Source organism: Pongo abelii, chromosome 13 (assembly GCF_028885655.2).
Source record: "Pongo abelii isolate AG06213 chromosome 13, NHGRI_mPonAbe1-v2.0_pri, whole genome shotgun sequence".
Lineage (NCBI taxonomy): Eukaryota > Metazoa > Chordata > Mammalia > Primates > Hominidae > Pongo > Pongo abelii.
The window spans coordinates 93299283-93326553 of NC_071998.2; the positions used below are offsets into that span (position 1 = coordinate 93299283).

General features: G+C 36.4%; 1 long non-coding RNA gene across 2 annotated transcripts in view; it reads left to right on the plus strand.

The window, feature by feature from the left end:
* The first annotated feature begins 2126 nt into the window (after positions 1–2126).
* The window catches only part of LOC129047739 (uncharacterized), a 67438-nt gene continuing 42293 nt past the window's right edge, over positions 2127–27271 (plus strand). Inside the window, exons 1-3 of one of the 2 annotated variants that reach the window (XR_008509507.1) lie at positions 2127–2223; positions 15607–15749; positions 17218–17366. This is a non-coding gene — a long non-coding RNA (uncharacterized LOC129047739). Of the gene's footprint in view, positions 2224–12213; positions 12323–15606; positions 15750–17217; positions 17367–27271 lie in introns of those variants that run through there. The other variant, XR_008509506.1, reaches the window with a different exon arrangement.

Genomic DNA, 27271 nt, shown 5'->3' on the forward strand with positions numbered 1-27271 from the left:
TAAAATACTATGTATGTGAATTACATTATTTAATTTTATAGTGTTCATCATGTTTTTATTCTGTTCTGTGTCTGAAACGCTTTCTAAAGGTTGAGAGTCACAGACATATTAATTTAAATAATATTGGTTTTAAAATGTCAGTATTGTTCAATTGCATTAATCATTAATTGAAGATAAACATGACCCAGCCATCCCATTACTGGGTATATACCCAAAGGACTATAAATCATGCTGCTATAAAGACACATGCACACGTATGTTTATTGCAGCATTATTCACAATAGCAAAGACTTGGAACCAACCCAAATGTCCAACAATGATAGACCGGATTAAGAAAATGTGGCACATATACACCATGGAATACTATGCAGCCATAAAAAATGACGAGTTCACGTCCTTTGTAGGGACATGGATGAAATTGGAAATCATCATTCTCAGTAAACTATCGCAAGAACAAAAAACCAAACACCGCATATTCTCACTCATAGGTGGGAATTGAACAATGAGAACACATGGACACAGGAAGGGGAACATCACACTTCGGGGACTGTTGTGGGGTGGGGGGAGGGGGGAGGGGGGAGGGATGGCATTGGGAGATATACCTAATGCTAGATGACGAGTTGGTGGGTGCAGCGCACCAGCATGGCACATGTATACATATGTAACTTACCTGCACGTTGCGCACATGTACCATAGAGCCTAAAGTATAATAATAATAATAATAAAAAACATATTATTATTGGAATTACGGTGCTTGGTAAAATCCTGAAATCTACTTTCAAAGCATCAAAACAATTCAATTTTGTGAAATATATCTTTTTGGCTCTCATAACTTTGTTTCAGTATGAAGGAATTGACATGTAGTAAACAAATGCAATCCATTTATAATTCAGCAGATTAAAGCTTAATTACTAGCCTTAACAAAAGAACTACACAAAGCTTAATCATTAGCTTTACTGAAAGATCTATATTGTCATAGATATATAAAATTAATAATAAAAATTATTTTGCCTGAAAAGTGGCTGTGGCAATTCTAAGATCTGTTCTAGGAAAAGGACTGTATGACTGACCAGAATGTGTACATTTTACTATATGTGAACGGTGCCCTATGGAGTCGTGCACATATTCAGTGGTTTTGACTCTATGCTAAAGTCAATGAATCTTTAACACAAAACAGAATCAAATTTAGTGGCTATTATTGGGTAAATTGTGCCCCCACCATTTCATTTGTTGAAGTCCTAACCCCTGCTACCTCAGAAGGTGACTTTATTTGAAGATAATCTTTTATTTTATTTTATTTTATGTTTTCTGAGACAGAGTCTCGGTGCATTGCCCAGGCTGGAGTGCAGTGCATGATCTCTGTCTCCCACAACCTCTGCCTCGTGGGTTAAAGCAATTCTCGTGCCTCAGCCTCCTGAGTAACTGGGATTACAGGTGAGCACCATCACGCCCAGCTAATTTTTGTAGTTTTAGTAGAGATGGGGTTTCACCATGTTGGCCAGGCTGGTCTTGAACTCCTCTGGCCTCAAGTGATCTGCCCATCTTGGTCTCCCAAAGTGCTGGGTCTGTAGGCATGAGCCACCTCACCTGGCCAGAAGATAGAGTCTTTAAGGAGGTGATTAAGGTTAAATATAGTCATTGGGTTTGGTCCTAGTCCAATATGGCTGGTGTCCTTAAAAGAAGAGATTAAGACACAGACATTCACAGAAAACACATGAATAAGGGGAAAGATGGCAGCCACCTACACACCAAGGAAAGAAGCCTTGTAAGAAATCAACTCTGCTGGCAGCTTGGTGTTGGACTTCTAGCCTCCAGAATTGTGAGATAATGAACTTCCCATATTCAATTTGTAACCTCCCAAAGGGTTGCCCACTGCCTAGACAGAGCCAATTTATCAAGAAAGGGGAATTGCGGTAGAGAAAGAGTAATTCACACAGAGTGCAGGACTGTGCAGGAGACTAAAGGGAAGTTTTATTATTACTCCATTCAGTCTCCCCAAGTATTTGGGGATCAGAAATTGTAAGGACAACTTTGTGGGTGGGAGGAAGCCGGTGAGCCAGGCATCCTGATTGGTTAGGTAGGGGATGAAGTCATAAGGAATTGAAGCTGTCCTCTTGCACTGAGTCAGTTCCTGGGTGGGGTCTACAAGATCAGATGAGCCAGTTAATACATACATGTGGTGCCAGCTGATCCATCAAGTGCAGGGTCTGCAAAATATCTCAGGTACTGATTTTAGAAGCAGTTTAGGGAGGGTGAGAATCTTGTATCCTCCAGCTGTATGACTCCTAAATCTTAATTTCTAATCCTGTGGCTAATGTTTGTCCTACAAAGGCAGTCTAGTCCCCAGGCAAGAGGAGGGTTGTTTTGGGAAAGGGTTGTTACCGTCTTTGTTTTAAACTAAAAACTAAGTTCCTCCCAAAGTTAGTTCAGCATATGCCCAGGAATGAGCAAGGACAGCTTAAAGGTTAGAAGCAAGATGGAGTTGGTTAGGTTAGATCTTTTTCACTGTTTCAGTCATAATTTTGCAAAGGCGGTTTTAAAGCTACCCAGTTTGTGGTATTTTGTTACAGCAGCTCTAACAAACTAATACAGTGACTGTTTAAGTAAAGATGCTATTGTGTTTCTGTATTCTCATACTTGCACCTACTAAGTAGCTAGAGATTAGAAAAATTTAAAAATTTGGCCAGGTGCAGTGGCTCATGCCTGTAATCACATACATTGGGAGACCAAGGTGGGTGGATCACCTGAGGTCAGGAGTTCAAGACCAGCCTGGCCAACATGAAAAAACTTCATCTCTACTAAAAATACAAAAATTAGCCGAATTTGCTGGGCATGGTGGTGGGTTCCTGTAATCCCAGGTACTCTGGAGGCTGAGGCAGGAGAATCACTTGAACCTGGAAGGCAGAGCCGAGATTGCGCCATTGCACTCCAGCCTGGGTGACAAGAAAACTCTGTCTCAAAAAAAAAAGAAAAAAAAAAAAAAGAGAAATTAAAAAATTGAAAGTCCTTGCAAAGTAGTCATCTATCAAAAGCATAAAAATGAAATTTTAATATACAAGAGGAAAAATATAACAATATATAAAAGTTTACTTAGGGGTAAAGTTAAGAGTTAGCATAACCTATATAACATATTAAGAAAGCAATATAGCCTGTTATTTATGAGTACTTAACTTTGCCACTTGTTATATTCAGGTCCAAAGTCAAGTGAATTACTTTTCTGTGTAACGAATTTCCAAGGATATTGCTGAGAACTTACCTTATTCCTTTATTATAGAACTAAAAAGACAACATATGTAAAGCAACACAGTGCCTGTTGTATATTATTGCTTAAAAAGTGTTAGTTATTTTTGTCATTTATTCATTTATAAAAGGAAGTATATTAACAGTTATCAGGTTGTTTACTTATAAGATTTGACCAAAGATATACATGAAAAGCCATTATCACTTTTCCAAAATGAATTCTGTTAGCTTTTCATCAAACAGATAAAAACATGTCACTATTGTGTTCCTCTTCAAAGATACCGTATGAGGTTTCTTTGTTGTTGTTGTTGTTGTTTTGCTTTTGTTTTGTTTTTGCAATGTGAAGCTGATTAGATTACTTCCAGATCTACTTTACGTGTTAATTATTATAATTCTACAAATAATGGGTTTGATTTAAAATATTGTGCTAACCACATAATTTTTACTTTCTTCAAGTTCAATTTATTTTTCTAAATGTTTAAAAAGATGATTTAAAAATATCCAAAGCCTCTAGTAGCTTACAGTTTTACCAGTCTAGTTAGTATGACATTTTAAGCATAATTTAGGACATTATTGGAAGATATGCAAAAACATGGGGCAATTATATCGAAAGAAAATAAATATTCAGTAGTTACAAAATTGAGGTTCACTGTTGTGGAACTTGATGAGACCCTGATGTGTAACCAGTTCCAGGAGGACTATTTTGTTTTGTTTTGTCTTTATTAACAAAAATAACAGAAAGAATAACAGTTATAGTACGGTAAAAGTTTTATGGGTTTTATAGAGAAGGGGTAATTAGGCTCTGAGCTCTTTGGAGCCAATAAGCCACTATCTGGGTTTTTCCTTCAAAAGCAAATTTAGAAAATTTATACAGCAGCAAGTTTAGACTAAAATATGTATTTTTTAATAAAAACCACAAAGAGACCTCTTTTATTTTGAAGCTTCGATAGGGTAAAATAAACCTAGAAGCTGTTTACTATAAAGTTAGTTACTCTAAAGTTTGATAGAGATGGTGGGATACAAATGTAGGCAAGGATATTTTTGTACCTGAAAGTCTGCAAAAAGTGCAAAAGATACAACAGAGTATTATTTTAGACAGTAATTGATGCTGATATAATAGCAGTATGTCATTAAATTGTCCTTGGGTAATCTAATTCCTGAAATTTTACTCCTTATATAATGTCTCTTGCTTATTCATAATAAGATGTCCTAATATGAAATCTATCAAGTACTTTAATTTCTGAACCTTAATTTTAACCTATTACTTGTCTTTCTAGTTTCAGTTCAGCCATCATCTCCTTTAAGACATCCTACTTTATTCCTTTAGTCTGCGTCAAGGGCAATTCTTATTTGGTAAAAATTACCATGTGTGTACCACTGTTGTAGCATTTATCATATTCTAATTTGTGTTGCTTATTAGGCTGTATAACTTGCATGTTTTAATTATCTGTCCCTTCTTCTAGCACCCTGAGGACAATGTCTGCTTATTTTTCTTCTTCATTAATCTTTATTTGTAATCTTAGTACCTAGAATAGTATTTGCAAGAGAAGGTGCTCAAAATAATTTTAATAAATGAACAATTGTGTATGAACTAGTCCCATTTAAAAAGTACATTTATACATTTCAGAGTTCCACTTCCACGTGATGGAAAATATTAGAATTCAAAGAATAAAAATGTAAAGGGAAATAACCTCCTCTTTCTTAGCAAACCCAAGTATATTATAACACCATAGGGAAGGTCAGAAAGTTCTTCTGTTCTATGTTACTCTACTATTATGGAGTTTACTTTTCAAGTTAATATCAGGCCCTATGATATATCAGAGCAATTTCTGGACTTTGCTACTTTGTGTCTTCTTGCAGAGCTTATTATGAAAAGAATGCAGTGTTAGCACAAAGTTCCCCCACAGTGCCAGGCCGGGAACCATGGGTTTTATCTTTCAGTGTCCCCATGTGAGCAATTCCCCTATGCTGGGAGGTCCCTCTAGACATACACCCTGAAGACTCTAAGAAAATAGCTAAGAATATGACTGAATATTTCACAATTTTTCTTTCCAAAACAAAACTATGGGAATTTTATGGAACCTAAAGGGGTTACTAGAGATAAAAATGGCTTTTCCTGTGTGAGTCAGAAAGAGTCACAAAAATAGCTGACACAAGCAAATGGGGCAGTTGCAAACTGCACACAAAAGATATTTGATAACACTAAGGATTATCCACAAGGTAGAAAACTGCACACTAGAACATAAGGTAGTTAGATTTGAAAATGAAAACAAAACACAAAAAATAGAAAGTGTTGACAAAACCTATGTTATAAAATGCATAACACAACACAGTAATACAACATTATACCTAGACTTCAGTTAACTCCTGTGTAAATTCTGCTTTTAAAGCCTGATCTGGCTGCCTTAGAAGTTTCACATGAGGACTAAATAAAATGACAAATGTGCGAACGTGATTTTGATATGCAAATGACTGTACAAATACGACTTGCCCATGGTGTGGTTAATCATAAACAACAGGTGGAGAAATTATGGAGGTAATGATAGCTTCATCTAAGCCTAAGAAGAAGAAACTGGTGTTCTACAGGAACTACTCACGCCCATGTGAGTTCTCTACCTCTTTGGGTGATTCTCTCTCCCCTGCTTACTACTCTTCAAATGCACTGGACATCAGTAGGTCGTCAAATATGTCCGAGACTTTCCCTCCTCAAGCCTGTAACTCAAGCCCTTCCCACTGCTCATGTCACCCTTCACCCAGTTCTTCACAGGGCTCAATTGTTCTTAGCCTCACATAAAAGCACCTTGTCAGGGAGAAGTCCTCTCTGACCAATCTGTAGAAAGAAAGCCTTCCTTCCCAGTTGCTCCTAATTTTCTATGTCAATATCCATTAACTGATTTTTCTTCACTTACCGATATTGATTATAAATACAGAAATTTTAAGAGACATTTAGCTTAAGTCTCCCTCAGTCCACTGTAAGCTTTATAGTTAGCCTGTTTTGTTGGTCTTAAATATCCAGAAAAATTCATAGTGCCTGTCACATAGTAAGTGCAGTTAAATAAGTGAATAATGTGGTTTCTGGGTAAATTTTTATGATTTCAATTTACCTATAAATTTGGATGATATAAACTACCTCCATGTTTCTTTCTAAAATCAACACTCTTAAGCATATTGACTACAGGAAGAAATCCTTGTATCCTGTATCCCATTTATCTCTTAAGATACCTATTTTTGCTACACATTTCACTGTGTAAACAGTAAAGAGGAAATAAAGGAGGCTGGAAAGAATGGAGCATATGCAGAAAAAGAAAGACTGAAAGATCACTAGGTATTGTAACATGGAATTGGTCAATATGTAATATTGGATAAATCATTTAACTTTTGAATTATGGTTTATTCAATTATAAAATATAATTGTTGGAATAGATAATTTTAACTTTCTTCATATCAAAGCTATCCTAGGGGAGTGTTTTATTTTTATTTTTTTATTTTTTTGAGACAAAGTTTCACTTTTGTCACCCAGGCTGGAGTGCAATAGTAAGATCTCGGTTCACTGCAACCTTTGCCTCCTGGGTTCAAGCTACTCTCCTGCCTCAGCCTGCCAAGTAGCTGGGATTACAGGCACCCGCCACAACACCTGGCTAATTTTGTAATTTTAGTAGAGATGGTTTCACCATATTGGCCAGGCTGATCTTGAACTCCTGACCTCAGGTGATCCACCAGCCTCAGCCTCCCTAAGTGCTGGGATTATAGGCGTGAGCCACCACACCCAGTTGGGAGGGAGATAAAAGCTAAGCAAAAAATATTAATTTTGAATTATAGATTTAGGTGTATGTTTGAAAGTAATATGATTTATATCTATAATGCATCTTATAATTTCTATGTTATAACATATATACTAATATATATCTAATATATATAATTACATATGTATGTAAAAACATCTGTTTAAGAAAAATATACTTAAGAAGTACATATTCTGCAAGTATTCTATAAGCTTGGAGTGGTGCTATCAAATTGCAATAAATACATAACATTAAAATAGCTGGTGATACACTAGAAAAAATGTTAATAAAAGTCACATGGTAAAGCACACAAGTTAATGCTACAAAAATTGATATTTCAAAAGAATAACAGTTGTTTCAAGATGTTTTCCTTCCTTTTTCTGTTTCGTTGTCTCCTACTGGTTGGTTTGCCAATTCCAACCGAGGAAACACACTTAACAGACTGATTTCAAATTGATTTTATTAGTTCAGCCCTCTGTAAACATTCTCATGCATCATTAATATTATACATTGCAAAGAACTGCTTTCCTTAAATTGTAGATCTTTGGATATAAATTCAAGAGTGTAGTAAATAATTGTCTGATTGTGAAATGAACACTTGTAGTATATGCATTCATGAGTTAGCTGAAGTGTATAATTAAGATACACATTTTAATATGGCTTATTAAATCACAAAACACAAAAAGGCCATTGGAATTTGAATGATTGTAAGGAGTAATAAGATTTGATAGAGGTTACAATGACAGATAGCATTTTGTTTGATATTTCAAGTTTGGTAAAATTACACCTGAATTGAGAATTCTGAATGCTTTATGTATATATCAGGTGCTATCTAAATAAGGCAAATAAAAGTTTAATTAACTAAGAAGTTCTAAACTATTGCAATACCTTTTAGAGTAGCAAAGTATGTGATTGACCAAGTTGAATGAGCATTTCCATTTCCATATAAAGTGCAAGAGATTTAAAAATACGCTTTTTTGCTTCTATTTGTAAACCTTACATTTCTGAAAATGATCTTCTCCCCGCCAAAATTTATGTTCTTTGACCGTTTTTCTCACCTCCCAATTCTGATTTATCACCAGATCAGATTGATGCCATGTTTCACAGGAGGCAACTGATCTGTCCACATTTTTTTCAATCACACCCCGACCTCCCTTTTCCAAGTCATAAGCATCTCATACTCAGATTATTGTACCCTGCTCACTGGTCTCAAAGGCTTTATATCTCCACTTCTTCGTTCTGTTATTTAATCAGCTGTCAGAGTGATCTTAAAATGTAACTTGGAAATGGCTCTTTCTAGCTGTTCTTGTGTGGGACTTGAGTTCAGATCACATTATTGCACTCTTGTGAGCAACTTATACAGCATTTGCAGTACTCCTCTAGCTCCATAGTAAATGACTTCTAAGCGCCATGCAGAATAACAATTCTTTAATTGTTCTTCCCTATTTAATTTGCACAGAAACCCTGTGAGGTAGATGTTATTAGATCCACTATGTATATGAGGAAATTGAGGTTTGTAAGTCACATGACAAGTCTCATCTAAGCAGTGACAAAAGCTGGAATCCATGTATAGAGAATTGTGACCCAAAACCCATGAACTTTCTATTGTATCATTAGAAACATAAGGATCCCAGTAAATCAGGTGAGTCTCCCTTTTATGTTTCTCCTTCCCCAACCATTAACACTGATCCAATATTTACTCATATCAGCTTGTCTGAGAATGTTATGCTCGATAGTAGGTAGAAAATCACAGGTGAAGTGCCAGCCCAAAAAAGCAGTCAAATGGATCTTTCTCTTCTCTTTTTCATCCCTGATTACTATCCTGTGATGACTGGTTATTGCGTGATAAGCCTCCAAGTTTCTCATGCCATTAAATCACTATATTGCTGCCAGGTTTTGCTCAAAGGAATGAACATCCATTTCTCTTTGTCATTTGGTGCCATATGTCATTGTCTCAGATTTGACTGGAAGAGAGTTGGACTTATGCACTTTTAATACTTCTGCCCCGCTGCGGAATCTTGAGAGCTCATATCAATTTTCCAATAACTACATTGTCTTGAAAATAATAGTTGCTTAATAAAAATCCTCTCTCCTCACTAAGTTTTTAAGCTACAAAGTCTGTAAGGATATTATATTAGTAATGTTGTTCTTGGACAGTTATGACTATTGAGGGGAAGATGGCCAAAATATACCCAGCCTCTCCTATGTATCTGGCAAGAATACTGTATAAAAAAAAAGACTGAATCTGCTCTCAAATAGCTACGACTTTGAGATTATCAAGAACATGAGATATTTGTAGTGTGTTACTTGGCTTGTGTCCCAAGTCTATCTCTTTGTGGTCTCTGTGGCCAGTAAGTGCTGGATCACACTATCTTCTGTAGTCTTGCCCATTCTGTGGATAGGAACATGGTCACTCTACACACTGTGTCTTTCCCAGTTTGTTTTCCAGGTCCATCCTCTGGGGCTTTTGTGTATGCTACAGCCAGTCATATCATAGACCAAAGATCACCTAGTTTACCCTGTGGAATGAATTGGGGGAAAATTTGCTGATAGGACACATGATAGTAAAAGCTCTAGAAAGGCACAAAGGCCTAAGTGTATAGTGGCGACTCTGTTTTTCCAAAGGAATCTCTCTTAGTTTAAATAAGATTCTAAAGTGTGGGGCATAACTTCTACAAAACCTATGATGGTAATGGACTCCACAATTCATGTCTTGATCATGAAATGCTTCTGAGGAACCATCCCATGGGTGTTACCATTCAGCTCTGCCAAATCACATTCTCCCAGAAGGAATGTTTGGATTCTGAGGCTACCTGTCAAGTTTTTCTAAACTTAAAGTTTTCCCATTACCCTTCATCATGTTCAAACTTTCCACCTTCCTTCCAGTTTCTGTCCTCTACTCCAAATTAAGTTTTCTAATCTTCACTCAGGGATGGACTTTGGGGAGGTGCTAAACTTTTGTTACCCTTGAGAAGGGTCTACTATGATGCCATAGGCAATAGGCTTAGCTCCCTTATCTCCTGTAAATTATTAAAGAAATTATCCCTATCACACTTACTAAAAGCAATAAGAGACATTCTAATATAGCTAGGGTATTTCATTCTAGTTTAAATCTATTTACTCTTCTTTTTCCCAGTGTAATTATGAGTAATGCTTCCTTTCAGTATCAAAAAAATTTGACAAAGTATGATCACATTTTCTACAATCTACAATCTCTACTTCAAGGTACTAGACCATTACTTACAACTCTCTGAACCTGATGAATTCTGTAACAACATTTATCACTAACCCACCATTTTCCTTGTATATAACTTTCTCCTCTCCTCCAGCTGTATTGGCATCTTTCATACACCATCAGTATATAAATTATGGTTGTTGATTTGTTTCCTTCTAAGAACAACAACAAAAAACCCCAAACATGTGTGTGTGTTTGAAATGTTTTATATATTTATATGAAATATGTGTGTATATAAAATGTTATATATAATGATATATATGCATACATATCATAATTTTTGGTTTTTAAAATATATAGAGAGGAAGAAAAGAAAAGGAGAGAAATTTGACTGTATTGTATTGTGATATAGACTCCATCAATAGACTGGTTCTCCCTCTCTCCCTCCCTCCTGTTTGCTTTCTTACTTTTAAAAATGGTGAACTTTGAATTTAAGTTTTACAGTGGTAAAAAGTAACTTGGATCAAATCAGTTCCTTTGCTCAAAGACCTTCACGCCTGACCATCCCAATGCACTTACCCTTAACACAGTCCACGAGGTCCTGTGTAATCTGACTCATTACATAAATTATCTTTTATGTTTGATTACATGGAATTCATGTCCTTTCTATGCTCCAGCAGAGGCATGTTATTTCAGTTCCTTGGGGCACCAAGCTACTTTATGCCTCAGAACTGATTATTTCTTTCATGTTCTAGACTCTACTTTTCTAAATCTTACACCTGGAAGGCCATTCAGGTAAGCCTCATCACCCTCCTTTATCATCAATGATTCTTGCTTTCACTAGTTAATTTCCCCTGATACTTGATTGGATTCCATGGAGATAAACACAGAAATGTTTATTCAACATCTTTGTCACATTTTGAATCCTGAGCACTTACGTATGGTAGAGATTTGTGCCCAAAGTCTCAAAAGGTGGAACTTTTAAGTAGTTTTAATAATTTTTGTCCCTCAACTAGGAAGGCTCAAACTCAGTCCATACTGAAACGGGAGAGTTCCCCGATTCCTCTTGCAGGTGTGCGACAGGGGTGTGGCTCGCCTGCTCCATCACGTGACAGCTCAAACCCCTGGGGGGAACATGCAGGTGGGCAGGTGCAGAGGCCGGCCAATGCTTCTGGGCTCCAGCCTTTTGGTAATGTCTAGGGAAGGGCGCCTGCAACCCCAGTGTTACAAAGCTCTTTCAGCTCTGCCATCTGCAGATGGGATGAGTGTTAATCAGCTCAGTGGACCCTCTTCCTTCTTGCAAGGGTGGAGGGACAGTGTGACTGCTTTATGTATCCTGAGCTCTTGCCCAGCATACTGAAAGAATTGGATCACACGTGGGCTCCAAGGATGAGTGCAAGGTTTTATTGAGTGGTGGATGTGGCTCTCAGTGAAATGGATGGGGAGCCGGAAGGTGGGGATGGAGTGGGAAGGTGATCTTCCCCTGGAGTCTGACTGTTCTCGGCCTATGTTCAGATGCCTCTTCCCTCCTCCTCTGCCATGAGACCCCGCCACTCTCCGCTGCTCTCTGCTGCTCTATTTCTCTGCTGCTCTATTCCTCTGCTGCTCTTGATGTTCAGCTGCTTGTGTGTGTGCCCACTAAGGTCTCGTGTTTTCCCCCTTTTTGATCTTGAAATTACATATGTTTTTATTTCTCCTCGATAGGAGTTGATGTCTTTTGATATCTCACCACTGACCTCCTTTTTACCTCATTTGCTAGATCTTAGCACTTTGCTAATACTCTTAAAAAGTAATTCAACTGACTCATTTCAGTGCCAATATCTTGTTATAGACACAGTCTAAATATGTGGTAACTATACTAAAATCTAACATACAATTTTACCTGACTTTAAATAATAAACTATTAGTTTTTTTGTAATGCTGTCTTATTATTAGCTGCTAAGTGTCTTATGTGACCAGAGATCAATAAATTATTTCTCTTCTCTGCTTGAAGTTTCAAATTAGAAACACATTTGAGTGATGAAGCTAGAGCTATTTTACAAGGTTGACTGCTACTATTGGTTGATGAATCTTAAGATGTGGATATATGGGAAAGGCTCACCCAACAGACTTCACTGGTTTCTAGGTAAGGAATTGATGTCAAATAAGGAAAGGAGGTAGGAGTAGCAGTAATTGTATATTATAAGGAATTTTCTATGTCTCTAATTTTGTGTTTCAAGATAGATAGCCTTTATCTTTTAAATTAAACTCATGTATAAAATCATATATTAGCTCCAGAATTATTGAAATATACACTCATCATTTCCATGAGTTGTCAAAATTTTTGTGATTTCTAAGCCTTAGCCTTTTCAATTTGTATTTTAAATTCTAGGATAATTATTGGTCAGTATATTTGTATCTTGTTAAAAAAACCAAACACTCTACAAAGAACAACTGTTTGTTAGGTATATTGATGAAAACTATTATGTCTTTGGAAGGCATTGGTTAAATATGAAAAACAACCTGGAAAGAAAAAAAAGACATCTTTCATTTTAGAAATCAGTTTTTATTTAAATGAAACAAAATATTGTATTTTAACATCACTTCTATTGGCCTCACACATTGGGATAAAAAACCAAAGAAACATGGCATATGTTTTCATTTACTTCATTTATTCAAATCATCAAAAATATAGAGTTTATTTCTTCAAAAAGATTATGTTACTCAGGTACAACTGGCTCCTAGAATTTTGATTTTTTTTTCTGTTATGATTATTTGTCTGTTAAATATCCTAACAGATTTTCATTGGCATATAAGAAAGTTTTAAATTTGTGTTACAATTTACCTTGAATAAAATATGTCTTTTGTGAGTGAAATCCCTAAGTTTATCAACAAAGGGACCACTTGCAGATCTCTGAACTCCTCTCTGCAGTTTTCCCCTCTCTGAATCCTCAGCAACTCCCCCCAGACTCAACTGTCTGTCGCTTTCTTGGTATCTGAAAAAGGCTTCCAGCAGGGCGTGGTGGCTCACGCCTATAATTCCAGCACTTTGGGAGGCCTAGGCAGATGGATCGCTCGAGGTCAGGAGTTTGAGACCAGCCTGGCCAACAAGTTAAAACTCAGTCTCTACTAAAAATACAAAAATTAGCCGGGAGCAGTGGTACACCACTGGGGAGGCTGAGGTACGAGAGAATCGCTTGAACCTGGGAGGCGGAGGTTGCAGTGAGCAGAGATCATGCCACTGCTCTCCAGCCTGGGTGACAAAGTGAGACTCAGTTTCAATGAAACAAACAAAACAAAGACCTCAATAAACCAAAAAAGGGCTTCCAGGTACAAAGCCTCCAATATATATCATAAAGGCTAATTTTGTTTGTTTTCTTTCTTAGGAACCACAGTTATACTGCTATCCAGTATCTGAAAATAAATGTTTCCTATATTTTATTCAGTTTTCTAGTTTGTTTATGGTGGGAGGGCTAGTCTGATATTAGTTTTTCTCATGACAAGATGTAAAAGACCATGAATATTAATATTGGCACATTTAATTTGTATAAAACTATATTATAAAACAACTGTTTTATTACTTCAAAAAAAATCCAAATGATTTTTTAATTGGATTAATTTCCTTTTAAGTAAATAATTCACTGTAAAAAGTGTTACTTTTTTCCTTGAAAGTTAAACATAATAAACAAATATTGTAGTGCTAATAAATTACAGAATCATGTGAACTAACAATGTATTTTTATCTTGTTCTGGACTTTAAAGTGAATGGCTTTAATGAATGTAAGTTTACGATTGGAATTTATTTTAACAAAATATTTTAAGAATATTAAGAGAAATTTCATTTTTTCTAATGTCTTAGCATCATTTTTCTCTATTACATTATTGCTTTACTAAACCATTCTGGTATTCCTGAAATAAATTCTACTTGATAAAAAGGCATTTATTATTTTTTAATAACTAAATGCTAGTATTTTGTTTTGGAATATTTGCAACTATATTCACAACTGAAATGAGCTTGTATTTTTATAATGACACATGGTTGTGGAATAGAGTTACATTGTTTTGCTAAATGAGTAGTGGAATTGTCCATTTGTCTATCCTTTTACAAAATTTATATGGAAATAATAATAGCATAAAAAACAAATTCTTTTTATTGTTTCAATGAGGTATAATTGACGTACAATAAGCTCTACATACAGAGAGTGCACAATTTAAGAGTTTTGGCTGGGTGCGGTAACTCATGCTTGTAATCCCAAGGCCAAGGAAGGCGGCCAGGAGTTTGAAAGGAACCTGGGAAACATAGCAAAACCCCATCTCTACAAAAAGTACAAAAATTATACTGGCACGCTGGAGTATGACCGTAGTTCCAACTGCTTGGCAGTCTGAGGTAGGGGTATCGCTTGAGCTGGGAAGGCTGAGGTTGAGGTTGCAGTGAGCCAAGATTGTGCCACTGCATTCCATCCTGGGTGACAGAGCAAGACCCTGTCTCAAAAACAAAATGCATTTTAACATACATATACACTTGTGAAACCATCACCGCAATTAAGATAGCATCCACACATCATCTTGGTCATTTGCAATCCCTCACTTATTCTCGTTCTCCTCTGTAGACAACCATTGGTCTCCTTTCTGTCACTATAGATTAGCTTGTACTTACTAAAGTTTTAGAGAGATAGTATCATGCATTTTAAATTACTTGTAACACAACAGTTATTTTGAGATTTATCCATGTTGTCCATATTTTATTGTTTTCATTGCTGATTACTAGTATTTCATTTCATAGATATATTACAATTTGTACTACTGATAGAATTTTGTTTAGTTTATGGCTATTATAAATAAAGCTCCTATGAATATATGTATGCAAGTTGGTGTGTGGACATATGCTGTCATTTCTCTCAGGTGAATACTTAAGAGTAGAATGCTGGGTCATAGCATATGTGTATGTTTAACTTTTACATAAACTTTTAACCTGTTTTTACAAAGTGGTTGTATTGATTTAGATTCTCATCAGCAGTGTATAAGAATTCCAGTTGTTCCAGGTCCTTGCTAACAAACACTTGCAAGGTGTGTATAGGATGTTTGTAGTAGTATCTGATTGTGGTTTACTGCATACTGACAAAGTTGTGCATTTTTTTATAGGCTTGTTGGTCACTCCTATTCCTCTTTTGTTGAAGCATTTGTTAGATTTTTTTGAAAAAATTTATTTTTTTTAAATAATAATGGAGTTTAATAGTTTTTTTTTTATATTTTTTAAATGAAAGTCTTTTGTTGGATATATGTTTAGCAAATATTGTTCCCAGTCTGTGACTTGCCTTATCATTTCTGTAATAGTATCTTTGAAAAATGTTTTTAAAAATTTTGATGAAGTTTAATGTGTTGATTTTTTTATAGTCTGTTTTAGGTTTTTTTTTTTTTTTTTTTTTTTAGACGGAGTTTCACTCTTGTTGCCTAGGCTGGAGTACAATGGCACAATCTTGGCTCACTGCAACCTCCGCCTCCCAGGTTCAAGCGATTCTCCTGCTTCAGCATCCGGAGTAGCTGTGATTACAAACATGTGCCACTACACCCGGGTAATTTTGTATTTTTTAGTAGAAATGAGGTTTCTCCAGGTTGGTCAGGATGGTCTCGACCTCAGATGTCCTCTCGCCTTGGCCTCCTAAAGTGCTAGGATTACAGGTGTGAGTTTTATTTTTTTTTAATAGTTTTTTATAGCTGCCTCCTTGGCTCATACGATTCTCCTGCCTCAGTCTCCAGAGTAGCTGAGACTACAAGTGCACACCACCACGCTCAGCCAATTTTTTGTATTTTAGTAAAGACAGGGTTTCACCGTGTTGGCCAGGCTGGTCTTAAACTCATGAGCTCAGGCAATGTGAATTCCCTGGCCTCTCAAAGTGCTAGGATTACAGGCATGAGCCACTGCGCCCAGCCTATTTATTTGTTTTTTTTTTTTTTTACATATAGTTGTTAAAATGATTATCTTTACCCATTAAAACAGCCTTTTAGGGTTTATTTTTTCTCCTGGATTTTGGCAAGTTTCCTTAAGTACTTAAGCTCAGTACTTAGCTTGAGACTAATGGGGAACTATCCTGGGTGCTCTTTCTCTCTCTCTCTTCATTCCAGCTAGATCTATAGATTTGTCATTTCTGGTACTCTGCTCAGCAAACTGAGGCCATTTTGGCCGCCCCAAATTCTTAACACTCTTTTTCTTAGGCTCTGTTTGGGTTTCCTTTGCCTGCACTGCATCCTGGAAATGCTCCAGGAAGTGAGCTGAAACCACGATGGGTATTACCATATTTGTTTTCTTCTCATACAAGTTACACTTCTGCATTTCCTCCTGTCCAATATGTGCAAATTATTGCTTCACATATCTTGTTTAGTTTGCTTTTAGTAGTTTACTTGGGAAGGGTCAGTGTTACTCCATCATGGCAGAAAACAGAAGTGACCTAAAAAACAAAATTTATTATCCAATTGGTTTTATACCTAATGTTAAGATAATATGACACACTTTAAAATGCTTCCATGATTATGTATGTCCTCAGCCAAAAGACAAAATGGACTACCTATGGCTAACTGAGGTGCTGAATGTTAAAACAGAAGTAGGAAGCCACAGCAAGGTGAGGGACTTCTCATGTACTCTGTTCTCAGAAAGATGTAAAAGTGTTACAGGACCTCCCTTTCCACAGGCAGGCCAAACCACTGCCTTTTGTCTGTGGCAAGATAAACTACAGCCAGAAACACCTCCTCCCCTCACTCCCACACACAGGACCTTTGGCAGAAACAACTTACAGTGACTTATGGTTTGGGGCTTAGAAACCAGGTTATCAGAGCCTATTTAGAGAAATTAGAGCAGAACAAGTTTAAATTCTTCGTTTGCATGAATGCACCTGGTTGAGAATGAAGGCAAGAACTTTCGTTATTTAAGCCAGACCTTTCGTTTGTTCTTTGGAGAATACACTTTCACTTATACTGAAGACTGTTTCTTCCCAATCTGCAGGTTAGTTTTTATAGAAAATAAAGCTCTACTTTTCTCCTCCACAGAGCTCATGGTCTTAACATTTCTTGGTGACGAGGATGGGATTTGAAGTGGCACCCTTGCTTTTTCCCAACACTATCTGGACCAATGCATTTGCACCTGCAAGAACCCCTTGAGCTCACTTATCTTCCTGGCTGCACCAGGGAGAAATGAGGTAAGGCCCCTTGGACCCAATATCTTTTGTTCTTAGGATGAGGTTTTTGGCACCTTATTTTTTTAGTGATTCTTCCCACCCAGTTCCACAGGTTACCCATTGGTGGAGTATACCCACACTTTGTTGGGTACACTCACACTCTGGGCTACACTCATGCTTTGTAGGGTATGCTCACACTTCAGTTTTGCGAGGACACCTGCTCTTTCAGTTGCACTCAAAGGGACTGCCTTCATAATGTGAGTCTATTGCTGGGAGTACATTTTTTTTTCAGGGGATTTTTGGGATTACCCCTTCCAGCCCTCTTCAGGAAACATCTGTAAAAATTTATTCTAAACCTAGAAAATTATACCCTTCACCTTCCATGAAGAGACAGCTGGATCAACTTACAATTAAAATAAATCTCAAATTGTCTGCCTTGAGTGCCCTGAAAGATTGACAAAATAGCAATCCATCCTGCGGTCTACGGGCTAAAATTCTGTGCTCTCCTGGCTGTGGCACAGGTTTGATTTCTGATCAAGGAACCAAACCCACTTTTTAAAAATTGTTTGTATGACTCTTGACCTTTTGGCATACCCTTTTGTTATTGATCCTTTATGCAAAAATTTATTTGCATAATTTTGTTATTGATCCTTTCCCTTTCCAATGGAAACTTTTGACTTCCAGTCTTTTCCATCTGAGGTACATGTGGGGCTTTTGGGTCTTTAAGTATAGGTGCTCTGTTAGAAGCAGCTGGGCCCTAAACAACGTGGCTGGACAGATGTGAGTTATATCCCATTTGAAACTACAAAGACTTTTCTTTCTTTGAACTCCCTTTGGGTGGTTCTAGATCTTGCAAGTACTACTTTATAAATTTTTGGAGATGCCTAGTTCATCTTTAGTTTTGTCATGACATTGGTTAAGATGATTCACTTGAAAAGATACTTTTGGTTTTTTTAAAAAAGCTACACAAAGTATTTATAAATATAGGGCTGGGCGTGATGGCTCACGCCTGTAATCCCAGCACTTTGGGAGGCTAAGGCAGGCGGATCATGAGGTCAGGAGTTCGCAGCCAGCCTGGCCAACAGCCTGGCCAACATGGTGAAACCTCGTCTCTACTAAAAATACAAAAATTAGCCAGGCGTGGTGGTGGGCACCTGTAGACCCAGCTACTCGGGAGGCTGAGGCAGGAGAATTACTTGAACCCAGAAGGCGGAGTTTACAGTGAGTCGAGAATGTGACACTGCACTCCAGCCTAGGCGGCACAGTGAGACTCCATTGCAAAAATATATACATATATGTGTGTATATGTATATTTATATATATACATATGTATGTATATACTTATTTACACAGCCTATTTTAGCTGCAGGCCTATGTTTGGTAAATAAAACTACTTTAAAATGGTTGGCAAAATAAAATTAGAATGTCCTCAAAATTGTCAGTATTAAGTATAATTCAAGCATTTTGCCTGGACTTACTCATTATACAAGTTTAGGCTGTTTTTGATAGATGTTTTAAGGTCATAAAACTGTTGTTCCTGTACTATTTTTGATACTTGCTTTATTTATCTGTGAATTAGCTCCCTCAAAGTCTTGCACACATCTTACTGAGTTTGTCTTTGAACAAGCCCATGAACTCTGGGGCCTATACAAGTGGGACCTGGGGACATGTCTGAAGTACCTGGACCACCAGCTGCAAGGTAGAGTCAAACCAATCATCCCTGACCCAGCTTTGCCTCCTGAGCATGCTGAGAGAGGTTGGATCCTAAAGGTATCATCTTCATAGCTCTGTCCTCTATCCTAAGCTCTAAGACTGGTATGTAAATTCAGGACCCTGACTGGACCTGCCCTTCATTATCATCTATTCATCTATGGGTGCCATGTGGGTACGTGAGACCCAGGACAATTGAAAATGGAATTAGAAAAGTTACCCATGTCATAGTTTCAAAAGTACTTTTAGTAATTTAAAATTTTAAAGTATGTTATGTCAGATTAACTAATAGATACTCATGAAATGTCAGAGTCATTTTTAAGTAAGTTTAAACATTGGAACACTATTTAAGATGAAGTTTACATATTTTGACATCTTATTTTTATATGGTATAGAAAAGCTAAATATATTTGAAGCTAAAATTCATGAAATGGTTTTAACCTACAAATACTGGTTAAAAAAGTTCAAAATTACTTACTTTCTAAGCTTTTTACTGGAAATAAGTGTAGCTAAGAGTTAAAATTGCAGTTCATATAAGTAACTAAAACTACTAGATATTAGAGAAACAGTTCACTTTACAGAACATATGAAGGAAAGTAGGAGCCATTTTTGGTAAACCAAGTTAAAGAGAGTAATATTTTTTCTTTTACATGACAGAGAACTTTGTGTGGTCAAAATGATGAGGGGAAAGTAAAGTGCGTTTTTGTCCTAAGGTAGAATGCCAAACACACACACACAAACAAAAACTCAGAAGTATAAGACAAAACTAAAGGTCTGAGTAAGTTGTAGAAGGTGTGGGAAAAATTAATCTGATGAAATAAATTTTGTGTGTGGTCAAGTTGGCTAAAATGGAAAGAAAATTATAAGTTTTCCTAAAAATTGAACATTAATATCAAAAGCACATTGATGCAGGGCTAGGGTGTTTGCCCCTGTGTTGAAACAAAAGGGTTTTCTTGAAGCATTAATCTGCCCTCTAATAGAAAATTGTGAAAAGTTTTTCTTTACCTTTGAGGTAACTGGCCTCAAAAACAAATTCCATTTTGCATTTCATCATAATTTCTTGTGCTTTATACCTTTAAAATCTTTCGTAACTTTGGTTTTATTTCATAGTGATCTGTGATCCTATTGCCATCCAACACTTTAAACTTTTGATGTTTGACAAGCTTCCCAAAATTAAAAATCAAGTCTTTTGGACATTAGTCATAACAGAAATACCCCAAAATCCAGGAGAGACATACTAAGTTTATTCATTGTGTTTAAATCATACAGGAAATGCTGTCGAATAGTAAAAAAGATATGTACCTTTCTTCAAGTTATATTCATATAATTTTTTTTTTTGAGACAGAATCTTGCTCGAATCTTGCTCTGTCGCCAGGATGGAGTACAGTAGTGCAATCTCGGCTCACTGCAACTTCCGCCTCCCGGATTCAAGCGATTCTCCTGCCTCAGCCTCCCGAGTAGCTGGGACTGCAGGCACCCACCACCATACCCGGCTAATTTTCGTATTTTTAGTAGAGCGGGGTTTCACCATATTGGCCAGGATGGTCTCGATCTCTGGACCTCGTGACCCGCCGGCCTCGGCCTCCCAAAGTGCTGGGATTACAGGCGTGAGCCACTGTGCCTGGCCCTAAATGTATTATTAATATGAGTTCCAAAATTGTATGCTATACCTAAATTCATATTTATCGTGATATATATTATTTACCATAATCATAGTTATTAATGTCATATGCCACAGAAATAACCCAATTTTTTTGCTAATTGCATCTTTAACCATGGCTACTTTAAATTTTTCTCAACCACAGTTATTTTCTTAAATCCTTTTCATACTAAGCCTAAGCACCTAGCTCCTCTTTAAAATTGTTTTATCTGCTCGAATAAATGTTTTACTAGTTTGCCAACATCAATTTGACTGCATAATTCCAGGTCTTATCCATAGACTTACCAGATGCCACTGAATATCAGTAAGATAGATACACTGAATTAAATCTAGCGGGTGCCTGCCCATCTTCTCACTTTACAATTGACCAAGTTGTTCAAACTGGCCACATATGTCTCAGCCACATGAGTCCCACCAAGGGAATAGGTGGACCCAGTGCAGGTAGCCACATCATTCTGGCAACAGTATGGAACAAAAACATAAGCTGATCATCAACACTGCCTATGACAGGTTTCCACTAAAAAGGAGGAAAACTTACCTTGGCCAGTGGACAAAATGGACTCCCCATGGCTAACTGAAATGCTCAAAGTTAAAACAGAATCTGGTTGCCATAGCTGGGTAAAGGAGTGGTCATATCCTCTTGTGTTCCTGGAAAGATGTGATAAAAGTGTAACAGGACTTCTCTTTCTACAATCAAGCCAAGTCATTTCTATTGTCAGTGCTAAGACAAACTGTACTACACCTGGAACCCCTCTCCCGTCAATCAGCTGACAGAAGGACAAGAAACATCTAACAGAGAAACATTTGTCAGAGATTTCTAGTTTTTCACTTGGAAACCACGCAATCAAGGATTGACTATTTCTACCAATCAAAATGGCATAAGGTTGAATTCTTTATTTGCATAAACTGCCTGATTGAGGACTACCTATTTAAGCCAAACCTTCCCTTTGTTCTCCAGAGAGTACACTTTCTGTGCCTCTGAAGGCTGTCCCTCTCCAATCTGCAGATTTTTTAAAATAGAAAATAAAACTTTACCTTTTTTCTTTATGTATCTCATGGTCTTTCATTATCAGTTTTATTTTTAAACTTATGAGTCTGGTTTGGTAATCAATTTCTTTTCCTAAAAAAAATTTTAATATGTTAATGTTGATTCACATGAAATTGTTTATATTATGTTGCTTTTAAGTAGCTAGCAAATCTCTAGTTATACCACTGTTCTCACTAAGTTCTGAGCTTTTGTGTTTGTTTGTTTCTTATTATTATCTTTGGTATATTAAACAGGTTAGAGGCTTGCTTATTCTATTGCTTGTCTCAAAGATATAGATTTTAGCTAATTTTATCTAATTGACAGTTCTTTTTTTAATCAATTTCTGCCTTTATCTTTATTGAGTGTTCCTCCTAAGTAGTTTTTGCTTGTTTTATTGTCCCCTTCTTTATTCCTTAAATGGTATGCTGAAATTAAGTTATTGTTTTTCTTTGTTATAGTGCCACCTATAGCTACAACATTTCTGATTTGATATTAATTATTGTCATTCATTATTACTGCTTTCTAATAATCTGTATGGGTACTTTTGATTTGCTGTCTAATGAGAAAGTAATTTGCAAGTGGTATACTTTTGTTATTTTTTTTTACAACTTTTATCAATGTTTTCTAAATTCTCAAATGTCAATAATTTTAAGATGAACCATCAATTTAATAATGGTTCTTTTGGAGGGAAATAATTAAATGTGATTCATACTCAATGTTTGAATGTAATTTTTCTTTACATTCTCTGATTAAAGAATCTTTTGAATCCTTTGGCCATCAAAGTTATGTATATTATCACATAAGCATAAGACTTCCTTAAATCATGGCATTTAACAGGCAAACTTTTTTATAAAGAAGATACTTTTTACTTTAATTTCAATGCTGTATTACTAGAATATTTCAAAAGGCATTTTAAAGTAAAAATTAGGTGTCCAACTTTGGGTTTAAATTCACATCATGTATTGTTAGTTTATTATGACAAATACAACTACATTGGAAAAGTCACACTTAAAAAGTACAGGCAAATACTCTAAAAAGTACAATCAACTTTATTCTTATGCCTCTCCTTTCACCTATTCAAATAATTTTCTGGAAGCTATTTCTATTCTTCCTCTTATGTGAAATGTAGAGCAAGTCTCATGTCTTTTTTACCTCCTTTTAGGCAATAAAAACCACTTCTGTTAAGAAAAATAAGCATTCTAATGTCATAGTCTACATTTAAAATTCATTCCATGTTTCTCTTCTCCCCTTCCTTAGATCTGCTTAAAACAAGTCTCTTGGAGTGAAAATTTATAGTGTTCAAATTCCCCATTCTCTAGTATCTTGGTTTCTCTCGTAAGGTTAAAACTGGAGAAGAGGAGGCTGTATCAGTGGGTAGGAACTTACCTCATGGTTTTGTTGGGGTGTTCAAGCATTGACCTCTTTGGGTTTGGCAGATGTTGAAAGTTTACTATATGTTGGCTGATGATGGTTTCTTTATCAACCTCTTTCTCTTCCTCTCACTATGAATTAAATGTATCTCCTGCAATTGGTCGCTCAAGCAGTTTTCTTGCCATCTACGCATTGGCAGTTCACCTCTAGCTTCTTTCTGCTGATGGCAGCTTCATCCCTCCAAGAAATTATAATGGGCACCATCTAAGTCAATTCCAGGACTATTCTTTCTCAGACTCAAATGAGAAATCAGTTCCTTAAGATCTTACCTCTACCCGAAGCTCCAGGGTAAACGTGTGAAATTCTGAGTGTGATTTTTTAACATCAATTTTCCCCTCCTAAGGTAGAAGAAAAGCATTCCTCATCTTAGACCATGGGAATTCTATGCACTCTGAAAGTCGTTTAAAATTTCCATCTCACCTTCTCCATCTACTTCATAAGCTAGATATCTGTGGTTAGTTAAGGATCTCCAAATTAGTGTTCAGAACCTCCATGATCACGTCCTGCTTTATTGACCATCAACTTCCCTTTGAAATTCTGAGAGAAGCTGGTACATTTTTCTTGGAGGCATAACTGAAACAGAGGTAGAGTCACATTTTAGCATTTTATTAATATATTGCCATTAGAAATATTTAAATTGAATAGATGACTATGTTAAGAGTTATTTTAAAACCATGTATAATTCAAAGATGTACAGGAATTGATCATTATCTCATGACTTGTACCTGTGTGGCAGCTACAAGTTTAAGACTCACCTTAATTTTAGAAAATCTAAAATACAAAAATTTGTAGAATTCAGGATTGAAAAAATATGGCCATTTTAATTTCTATAATACTACAGTTAGACAATACAGCCTGAACAATTACTCTTTTGAAATTTATTGAGGCTCTCTATGTATTGTTTCCCAATAATTTTTACATTGTGGCATACAGAGTAAATTGCAATGATTATATGCTACACCAAGATTAACAGAGATGAGACTGTTCACCTACCTGCCTAGGGAGCTCAGGGAATCAATATTTGAACACATCCGTAACTCATAAGTATTAGTTAGCAAGCTCTATTTTAATGTGTGGTCAATTTCTGGAATACATCGTATTGGAAATGTTCATAATTTAATATATATGTCTTAACATTCTAAACATTCTCCAGCAGTATTTCTTTTGCCTATTTGACCCTTCAAAGAAGGAAATGTGGGAAAGATTCCCATAGCTATTGAATGTAGGCCAATTTATTTATGTGTGCTAAAGGCATTTTGCTTTCTGCTTTTCAAAGATATGGTATTTCTTAATACTGATTCTTGATTCCTAGGATTTCCCTGTAAATTTTAACATTCAGCTATAAGCTATTTCATTCTAAGGGATAGCCCTTGAAACTGATTAGGAGAAATATCCATCAAATAGAGTTCCCTAACTTGGAAGTGCGGCAGTAAGTGGATGATATGTGAGTTGCCTACTTTGAAGAAGGCAGTGTCTTTTGGGCAGTATTTTGAGAACTAGTAGAGATTTTGATATTTTTATGTATTAGTGTATTAGTTTCTTAGGGCTGCCATAATTAAATATCATGGCTTAAATAACATAATTTTATTTTCTCACAGTTCTAGAGGCTGAAAATCTAAGATCAAGGTGTCAGTGGGTTTGGTTTCTCCTTAATTCTCTTTTCTTTGCTTGCAGGTGGCTGCCTTTTCACTGTGTCTTCACATGACTTTTCATCTGTGTAAGCAAATCCCTGCATGTCTTTGTGTGTTCAAATTTTCTTTTCTTATAAGGACAGCTGTGCTTAGGTTGGATTAGGGCCCACTCTAATCGGCCTCATTTTAACTTAATTACCCTTTATAGGCCCTATTTCCAAATATAGTCACATTCTGAGGTCCTGGGGATTAGAGATTTAATATGAATTTTGGGGGAATACAATTTATCCCATAAGTGTAAGGAAAACATTTTAGGGGACATAAAGTAGTCATTTGCTATTATTATCAACCATTACTAATTTTCCGTCTAATAACAAGACCTTTCTCTCCTCGGAGGACCGCATTTCAGGCTTTATTAAGAGATTACCTCTGTCTTCACAAGAGTGGGCACATATCAAATATCTGGCCTATCGGAATACCAAATCTCTCTCACTACAACGATTTCTTCTAGGTTAACACATTATTCAAGCTAAAATAGTGTGTGTCTTCATTGTGCCTCGTTAACTAGACCCACCAGGAAAGCCAGTTGATTTAGAGAGATAAGTTTAGATTGTACATTGGCAATCAATAAGCACACACAAAGCATTATAGACGTAACATGACAAAATTTTACTTTTTGCTCAAGTTATAGGTTCAAAAAAGTGAGATATTCTCTAGAGAATATTTTTTATGTGATCACTCAGCAATCTATGTAGCTTTCCTTCATCAACATGAAGCTACCATGCTTCCCACAACAAGGAAAATGAAGGCTAGAGGGATGTGTACTGAATTCTCCATGCTTTAAACTGGAATTATTATTTCTCCTCACAGTCCATTGGCCAGAAATAGTCATACGGCCCCACTGCTACTAGAGGGCTGAGGATGTTGGGGGAGCACATGGCTTTTTGATGAGACATAAACATTTTTTCCACAAAGTTTATGAATAACATGAGGTGTAACTGCCATATTTCATGGTTAAATGAATACAGCAATTTTCATTAAGACACAATGAGGTCAACATGAAAAGAGAAGCAAAAATATGTAGAAAGGAAAGACTGAGGCTAAAGACAGTGGACCTTAGTTACTTTCTTTTAGTCTCTTAATTAGTGTTACCTTCTGAATAGAGCAGTTCTGTGAGCCAATAAAAAATAATTATTATTATCAATATTATTTTATTGTTAGTTTAGTTTGCATCCAAAAGCAACTGGTAGAGGTCTACCTCATGTAATATACTGATACCATTATTATACATTATAATTATGTTTTATGTTTTTCTATTAAACTTAATTTGTGACACTTGCTTTGAATGTTTTATTCATATATTACAATGTTTTAAATTTAATATTTATCTTGTTTCAGGGCTTAGCTCCCTTTTTTTGGAACATTCTCAATTTGTTATATATCTTTTGATTTGGTGAAACTTTCCTCATTCTCCATTTTGTGCTTCTGGTTTGGAAACAATGCATTTATTTTTATTAATGTAGTGAACAATATAAATACTTTTTTTAAATTAAATAACTCTACAAAGAAGAAAATCAATTTCTTGATTTTTATATCTGAAAATGAAATGGCTCTAGAGTGTTTTAATCATTTTTCAGTTTCGACATTAATTTTGTAAAGTATTTTACTTATTTAAAGTTTTGTCATTATTTTAATTTACCTTATGTTTAGCATTTATTCAGAATGACCATGTTTGCAAATAACTCTACCCAGTTGTTTTTATGTTTATTCTTTTTCATATCACTCCTTTTCTTGATTCATGTTCCTAAATTCAGTGTAGTGTTGTAAACTACTTAAGTCTGAAAAAATCTTATTTCACCTATACTCATTTAAGAAGTTTAGGCTGGGTGCAGTGGCTCACGCCTGTAATCCCAGCACTTTGGGAGGCCGAGGCGGGCGGATCACGAGGTCAGGAGATGGAGACCATCCTGGCTAACAAGGTGAAACCGTCTCTACTAAAAAATACAAAAAAATTAGCCAAGCATGGTGGCTGGTTCTTGTAGTCCCAGCTACTCCGGAGGCTGAGGCAGGAGAATGGAGTGAAACTGGGAGGTAGAGCTTGCAGTGAGCCCAGATGGCGCCACTGCACTCCAGCCTGGGCGACAGAGAGAGACTCCATCTCAGGAAAAAAAAAAAAAAAAAGAAGTTTAACTAACCTTAAGATTTTGGGTTGGGCCAGGCACGGTGGCTCACGCCTGTAATCCCAGCACTTTGGTAGGCGGAGGCAGGCAGTTCGCGAGGTCAAGACATTGAGACCATCCGGGCCAACATGGTGAAACCCCGTCTCTACCACAAATAGAAAAATCAGCTGGGCATGGTGGCACGCACCCGTAGTCCCAGCTACTCGGGAGGCTGAGGCAGGAGAATTACTTGAAACCGGGAAGCAGAGGTTGCGGTGAGCCGAGATCATGCCACTGCGCTCCAGCCA